Raw genomic sequence first — 8,032 nt, 5'->3', positions numbered from 1 at the left:
AAACCAAGTCTGTGCAGAGTTCAGTGGACTTCCAAGTTGATAATCATGGACTATCTGTGACTGTGGTGTCTACTGATCAGGTGATGACTCACAGCTACCCACATATGCATAGTATGATATGCCACCTTGACAAACCAACCATTATTGCAGGCTAGATCATTCCCCATCCCTGACCCACTGCTCACTTTGACTTCATGGCAAGATGGAAGGTAGGGGTTCTGAGTCAAAGGGAAAGGCCCCATCAATCAGTTCAAGCTCTGAGCCTCAGCCAAAGTTGCGAGCTGTATGGCCCCATGCAGATGTTGAGATACTTCTTGATTTTGTGGAGGAAATCCAACCCAAGGCAGGTGATCATATGGCCTTTCAAGCAGGGCACTTTAACAATTTAGTATCTTGGTTACCCGTCCAACCCAATGGCTACTGTAAAACCACAAAAAACTGTCAGGACAAGTGGGAAAGTGTGCATTGATTGATTTATCCTTGCATTCTGTATCACTCATCTCATAAACAGCTGAAACAGGATTATTATGCAGCTTCAGCTGTGGCAGGGGGGTCAGGACTTGTGTATTCAGCAGTGAAAGGTGCTAATGTCATAACTGAGGCAGGGCAACTTGTGATGGATGATATTGTCAAGGTATGTCTGGGATTTTCTCATCATGTGGTGTGCAAATCCTTGACCATCCACTAGAATCAACCAGATACTGCCCAGTACCACAACACAGGCTTCAAATACTTTGATCGTATGTGAGACTTTGTCCTTCCTGACAAGGCAAGGGGCACCAATGCACACCATGCCACCTGTTCCCAACCCCCTGCCCAAAGGTCCCAGGCTTCCACATCCACACCATCCAATTTTCCCCCCACGCCACCAATGCAAGCTGCTTTACAGTTTACCTTTGTGCCATATCAACCCAGGTCTCCTGATCAAAGTCAAATTATGCTGACTCCTCAGATGGTGCAGCCTGCTGTAAATGCTCAGGGTATGCCTCTACCACCAGGTGTTTTGCAGGCCTGGTCTGGTGTGCCACCCATACTCCTACCTGACCCCACAGTCTCCCCTTTGTCAATTCCCACATCACCACCATCTTCTGTGATGACATCAGTAAGCACATCCATCAAACCTTCATCCAGCTTGTTGTCTTGTGGCAAGAAGCAGAAAAGTGATGCCACTGCCGAGCTCAACACCACATCCACAACAGCTTCCAGGGGAAGTTCTTCTGGTTCTTGAAAGCAGTGCTCACAGACAGCTGGCCTTGAAGATGCAGTGCAGGATCACCAGAGTCTGCTGACTTTGACCAAGCAATGTGGTGTTATGCTCATGTCAGGGGTCTTTCCTTTTTCAACTCTCTGCAGTCATGTGCATCATGTGCCTGGTCACGTCTCTCATAATCATCGCCATCCTAGGGGCCTGTATGCAGTGAGGCTCCTTCAGATCTCCTGCTGTTGTGGTATTTCCAATACCTGTCAAGACCACACCTCCTGGTTGACCCAGTATTCCACTGCCCTCTCTGATGGATGACTTGTTTCTTTCTTGTTCTGGTGACTTGTTTCTGTCTTGTTTATGTTGCTCATATGTTGTATTATAGTTCCAGTGTCTGGCTCCTCATCACACATTGATTGCACAGCCAGTATAGCCTTTGTCCCCCTGCCTGCCCCCATCATATGACACCTTATGACTCCTTTTGACTTATTTATTTGTCTGATTGTTTTGTTGATTACTGTGGATATGTGTCATGACACACCTCATCATGACTGGTATGGTACTTGCACTTAGGGGTATATAAACCCATGTACTTTACCTTGTATCCTCAGTTTTTTGATAGCTTGCAACTCAGCTAACTTCCTTCTCACTTGTCCTTGTTCCCTCCTCCTTGTGATCTCAGAAGAACTCACTAGAAGGAAGTGAACCTCCATCAGACCTTTGGGATAACTGAGCCATAGGGGTTATGACACATTTGGCCCATAGACTCCCCCTCACATGCTTCATGCCTATTCCATTTGAAGAAGTCACCACACTTGGGCATAACAAAATTGAAAAAACTCATGCAGCTTTCAGGACTCATTGACCCCTTTGCGAAAGTCTACTCATCCCTGGTTACTGAACATCAACAAACCAACCACTCACTTGCACTAGGCTCGTTGCTCTCCCTATGTGTAAAGACTGACTTGCCTTTGTCCTGCTTGTCGAACAAGATCAAGAAGCACCCTTCTACTCCTAACCAAATACATCGCTCTACAGGCAGCCACTAGGCCTTAATAGATTGCCTCCCTAGAGTCACGCTCATGTCTCCCTACATGTAAAGTCACTCACACATACACATCAACCCCTCTACACTGACAGGTTTCTTTCAAGAAATAAATCCTCCCTCAGCCTTCGTTGTCACTATCTGTAGAAGTGTCTAACCCACAGAAGTCAAAGCCCCCAGTCCCTCCTCGATCTAACCCCCTTGGACTTGGATGGAACCCACCGTTACTACCCATGCTTTTAGAACAACTCGGTCCTTTGGTCACTGCAACAAACCCTCACTTATCTTATCTGTCCCAGTTCAGGGATTTGGAAGTTGCGCTTAGTTTGGAAGAAGATGATGATCAGAAGTCTGATACTTCATTCGGATCAGTCCTCAAGGAAGAACAAGAAGCACACAATCAAGAAGAAATGTCCATGACAATCAGTCACAGAGATTTGGTTCCTGAAATGCCCCCGAGGACCATTTCAGAAGAGGAACTGAGACAGAGGTTGGAAGAACAAAGAGTTGCTATGGCAGAGGAGCTCCACCAGGCTATGCATGCAACCACAAGCGACCCATTCCCAACAGGTACACCTACTGACTCAGCTTTGTGAGGATGGTATCATAGGAACTTTGGAAAGGCTGTACCCCCAGAGCTGTCTGCTGGAGGTAGCAGTAAGGGGAAAGCCAAAGCCGATGAAGATGATTACTATGGCTCAAGCTGCCCACCCAACAGAGGTCAGGAGTTTAATGTCAGGCATCCCAGAGAATATGACAGAAGCCATAATGGGCTGCAGACCTGGATTACACAGGTCGAAGGTTATTTGAACCTGAACAAACACGTCTATAACACAGAGTCCCTCAAGATTTTGTTCACACTCACATACATGACCAAGGGTGCAGCCATGTCATTCACTGAGAACTATCAAAATGAAAACAAGATGCTCGATGGTACAATCTACTACACTGACACCTTTCAAAGGTTCATTGAAAGGCTAAAGGCAACTTTCGAGTCAGGTGATCAAACCACCCTCACTATCTTACGTCTCTCAGATATTCAACAGGGCAAACAAGAACTTGAGGCATACATCACCGAGTTTACAGGGCTTGTTAACAAGGCTCAACTCAAAGAGGAGTCATGTGAAGCAGGGATCTTCTTTGGAAAAGGCTTAAATAAAGAATACCATGACTGGGTTCTCAATTCTGGACATGCCCCTTCCATGGTCATCAAGTGGATACAGTGCATGGGAGAAGCTCAAACCACAATTGCAACAAAGCATATCCTAGAAGGGAAGGAATCTCGGTATGAATGCAAATTCATTCATTACTGTGGAAGTTCCCAAGATCCTGATGCAATGGATATTGACAAATGCAAATGGAACGTTAGATGTTCTGGTTCAGAAATTAAGTGCTTCAATTGTGGAGCCAAAGGTCACATCAAGTGTGACTGTAAAGTCAAAGTAAAGACTCAACTGTCCAATGTCCACATTGTCCTCTCAGAGGATGGTATGAAGACTGCCTATGTCAGGGATTGCAAAGCAAATGTGGAGGAGCAGAAGTTGTTGGGTTTTTAAAGGGGACTGATGAATCTCCTGCATCAGTCAGTCCTGTCTCTGTGTTGTCCACTAAATGTACTTCTATAGATGATGAATTGAATATGCAAATTCGTTCTCTCAGATTGGTCATTCTACCAGACTACAAGGCAGGAATATGGGCCTGTATCAACTCAGGCACAGAAGTTTCCCTCATCTTGGAGAAGATGGTCCAGAAACTTAGGATCCTGACATATCAGGTGGAAAAGAAGTTCAAGATGACCTTGTTCACCAGAAAGGATGAAGAGTGGGTCACCTGCAAGGTAACCCTGAGGATGGAGATCAAGGAGTGCATTGTTCGGGTCAAGTGTTACATGGGGCCCCTCGTCAGAAAAGAACATGTCCTTCTCGGGATGCTGTTCCTCAAGGAGTTCAAACCAAGAATGAAATGGGAGACCAGCAAGATTACATGCTGGGACAATGGGTATGTGTACCCTGAAGGATCTGACTATTTCATAAAACAGGTAGTGTCTTTGGACATGGGTAGTATGAAGGAGTCTTCTGATCTACCCTCGGAAGCAGTAAAAAGGGACCCAGGTGAGACCCCTGAAGTAAAAATTAATAAAACCACTCTGTCTACAGCACTTGAGGCCACCTTGGCTGCAGGTAAGGAAGACATCAAGCTTCCAGAAATTTATAAGGATTTTGCCATGGTGTTCACAGAAGATGATATCCCACTCCCAGTACATTGGCCAGGATTAGATCATGAAATCTGGCTTTGTGATGACTTTAAGCCCAAGAAGGCAGCAGTATGTCCCATGTCTCCTGATGAACTTAAACTTTTAGATGAGTTCTTGGATGAGAATCTCAAATGTAAAAAGATTCAACTGTCAACTTCACCACAGGCAGCACCAGTGTTCTTCATGGCAAAGAAGGATTGTAAAAAGCAGTTAATTCAAGATTACCACTATCTCAATACATTTACTATCCTGGATGCCCACCCATTGCCTAATGTGCAGGCCTTGTTCGATGAGCTAGTCAAATCAGAGTACTATGCCAAGTTCAACATTTGATGGGGATTTACTAATCTTAGGGTCAAGGAAGGAGATGAATGGAAAGGAGCATTTATCACCCTGAGAGGGCTGTTCGAGCCCACAGTAATGTTTTTTGGTCAATGCAACTCACCTCCCTCCTTCCAAAGGTATATGGATAGGACTTTCACATCTCAACATGGAAAGCAGGTCAGGTACATGGATGACATTGCTGTTCATGCAAAGACAAAGGAGGAACTTTGGAGTCAGGTCTGCAGGTTCCTGGAGATTTGTGAGAAAGAAGGTCTTTGCCTCAAGATTAGCAAGTGTGTCTTTGAGGCTGAAGAAATCAAATTCCTCAGAATGATCATAGGAAAAGGGCATATGGAGACTTCACTGACAAAAACCAATGCCATTAGTACATGGGAAGCCCCTGACAATCTCACTGGGCTTTGCAGATTCCTCAGATTCCGTAATTTCTATTGCAAATTCATCCCCTCCTTCTCAGGCATCACTCACCCCCTTCACAACCTGACAAAGAAAGGGGTTTCCTACCAGTGGACTCTGGAACATGGTGCTGCATTCGAAAAGTTAAAGTCCTTGTTATGCTCCTCTCCAGTCCTCACCATTCCCGACTTCTCAAAGCCCTTTGCTCTCTTTACAGACACTTTGAAGCTTGGAACCAGGGCCATTCTTGCCCAGAGGGGAGCTGACAATGAGTGGCACCCATGTTCTTACCTCTCACAGTCGCTGGTTGGGGCCAAACAATGTTACCAGGTCTACAACTTGGAAATGCTTGCTGTCATCCAGGCACTCAAGGCCTTTCACCCTTACCTCTTGTCCCCCATCAAACCTGCTGTGACTTGCATGGATCACAAGAACTTGGAGTATTACCATGAGCCTCAGCAGCTCACCCCTCGACAGGCCCAATGGGCCGCCACTGTCCAGTCCTACCCTGTCTGGTTCTCTTGGCAGGCTGGTCACCTGCAGGTACCAGCCAACACTCTTTCATGCAAAGGCGCTGTGGAGGAGCCCACCCCAGTTTCCATGGTCCTTCCCCCAGACCTCTGGCTTTCAGAGGGGGTGGATTCTCAAATCTGCCTTGTTTTGCCCAATCAACTGTCTCATGTGAATAGGGCAACTTCCTGCCCAGATACAGTGTTCCAGGTTGAACTCAAGGCTATATTCTCACCCAACTGAGGAAAAACCAAAGGAGAATAGGCTGCCTGATGCTCACCCTTTGAGGAAACCCATAAAAGGAGCATGGGGAGTTTATGCTATATCTGTGGATCTGTATGAACATGTCAAGAATGATATGCCAAAGGATTCGACAGGCCCAGAACCTAGAGATAATGTTACTATCGCAGAAGATGGAACAAAACGGTTCAGAACTACATGTCTGTATATTCCCCCAGAAGATTGCCACCACTGTATGTGCTCATATCATGATCATGAGTCAGCTGGACATCCCAGACAAAAGGCAATGTTTGCAACGATGCAAAAGGAAGTATGGTGGGAAGGTATGGGAAAGGATATACAAGCTTATGTGGCAGGTTGTCCTATGTGTCAGACCACCAAAGTGGCAACTCACCTGCCAACACTGCCTGTCATCCCCCATGGTATGCCCAAGACCATGTTTCTGTTCCAACAAATATCTATGGATCTCATCACAGACCTCCTGGTCTTGGGAGAACAAAGATATGACTCTATTCTCATGGTTGTTGATCAGGGGCTTACAAAGGCTGCCCTGTTTGTTCCATGTCATAAAACAATTGACTCCATTGGGGTTGCCTGACTCTTCCATCAGTTCATCTATTCCTGTTATGGCATTCCAGAATCAGTAATCTCCTGGAGGATTGCAGACCACAGTTCACATCTTCTTTCACAAAAGAACTTTACAAAGTGATAGGGGTCACTCCTAAACTCTTGACCAGTTATCACCCACAAACCAACAGAGAAAGTGAATGCATAAATCAAGAAGTGGAGGGATACCTTCGGCTGTATTGCACTGAAGTGCCAAACTCCTGTCCGCTGAGTTTGCTCACAATTCCCAAGTCCACTCTGTCCATCAAATGACCCTGTTTTCGCTACTTCTAGGCTATGACCCATCCCCCTATCCAGAAGTTTGGCTAACTGTGGTCCCCTCAGTTGATGAAAGGTTGGAAAAACTGGCCTCAAACCATGATGTTGCCATTCTTGCACACAAGAAAGCACAGGACTTGATGTGTTCGTTGTGAGTCAAAGTGAGGCTCAGCGGTGAAAACCAACCAAAACCAACACAAAAGACAATGAAAGCGAGTGGTGGTGTGCCTACGCAGTACCTAGATGGTAGAACCTGTTCTTTGGGAGGGTTTTTGCGAGCTACAACACTCAAAGATGAGTGCTGAGGGTTGGGGGTGCTCCTGATGAAGAGGGAGCAAGAATGTGATAGAAAGCGATAGGGTAGACTGCTGTCAGCCTACAGAAGGATGGATGGTGACTTAATTCGATGTCCTAAGCTGTACTGAGCTCAGGGAGGGCTTGGAGCAAAGTATATGGATGATAGATGATGATAAGTGAAGTAGATGATAGCTAGACCCTTAATAAAGTCTCAACTATCAAAGCAGATGAATGATTTACTGAGAGATGATAAATTGCAAGCAAGAGGGGCTCTCTGATGTCTCTCTTTTTTTTTTTTTTTGCTACCTAAGTACAGTGACTTATATACAGTACAGGGGCGTTGCCTATGGAAAACAAGGTGCAAACACTTGGTAAGTGATTGGTAACTGATGAGTAAGGAATGTAAGCGATGGGTAATCGTCTTGGAAAGCATTGGTAAGGATAAGTAAGCCAAAAAGCAAAGAATCAGTAAGCAAAGTCAAAAGATTGGTAAGTATTGGCAATAGGTGAGTCAAAGACAGTCAGAATGTCACAGTATGAGTCAAGCAATGTCAGGAACTGGGAAAGAGCACTGGAATCACATCAGGGGGAGGCTGTGCATGTCACATCTCGAAGAGATCACTTCTAGGCCAAAGTGGGATGACAGAGAGGCAGTGCTGATCTGATGCTGATATAGTACATCCAAAAGCAGACAGGGTGAGTCAGATGTCAACAGGGGTCAAGCTTTGGGGGTCTGTGGGGTGACAGGAGCATAGGGGATTGCAACTTTCCCCCCCAAACCATCCTCTCAGTGAAGCAAATAAAAACTTCATGAACGAGGCTCTGTTGGAAGAGAGGATGAAGGGGGAGCATCTTCTGCTGT

The sequence above is a fragment of the Pisolithus orientalis genome (assembly GCF_024613125.1).
Source record: "Pisolithus orientalis strain OTSU chromosome Unknown F5J12scaffold_3, whole genome shotgun sequence".
NCBI lineage: Eukaryota > Fungi > Basidiomycota > Agaricomycetes > Boletales > Pisolithaceae > Pisolithus > Pisolithus orientalis.
The sequence above is the reverse complement of the archived record's forward strand: the minus strand, read 5'-3'. Positions refer to the sequence as shown.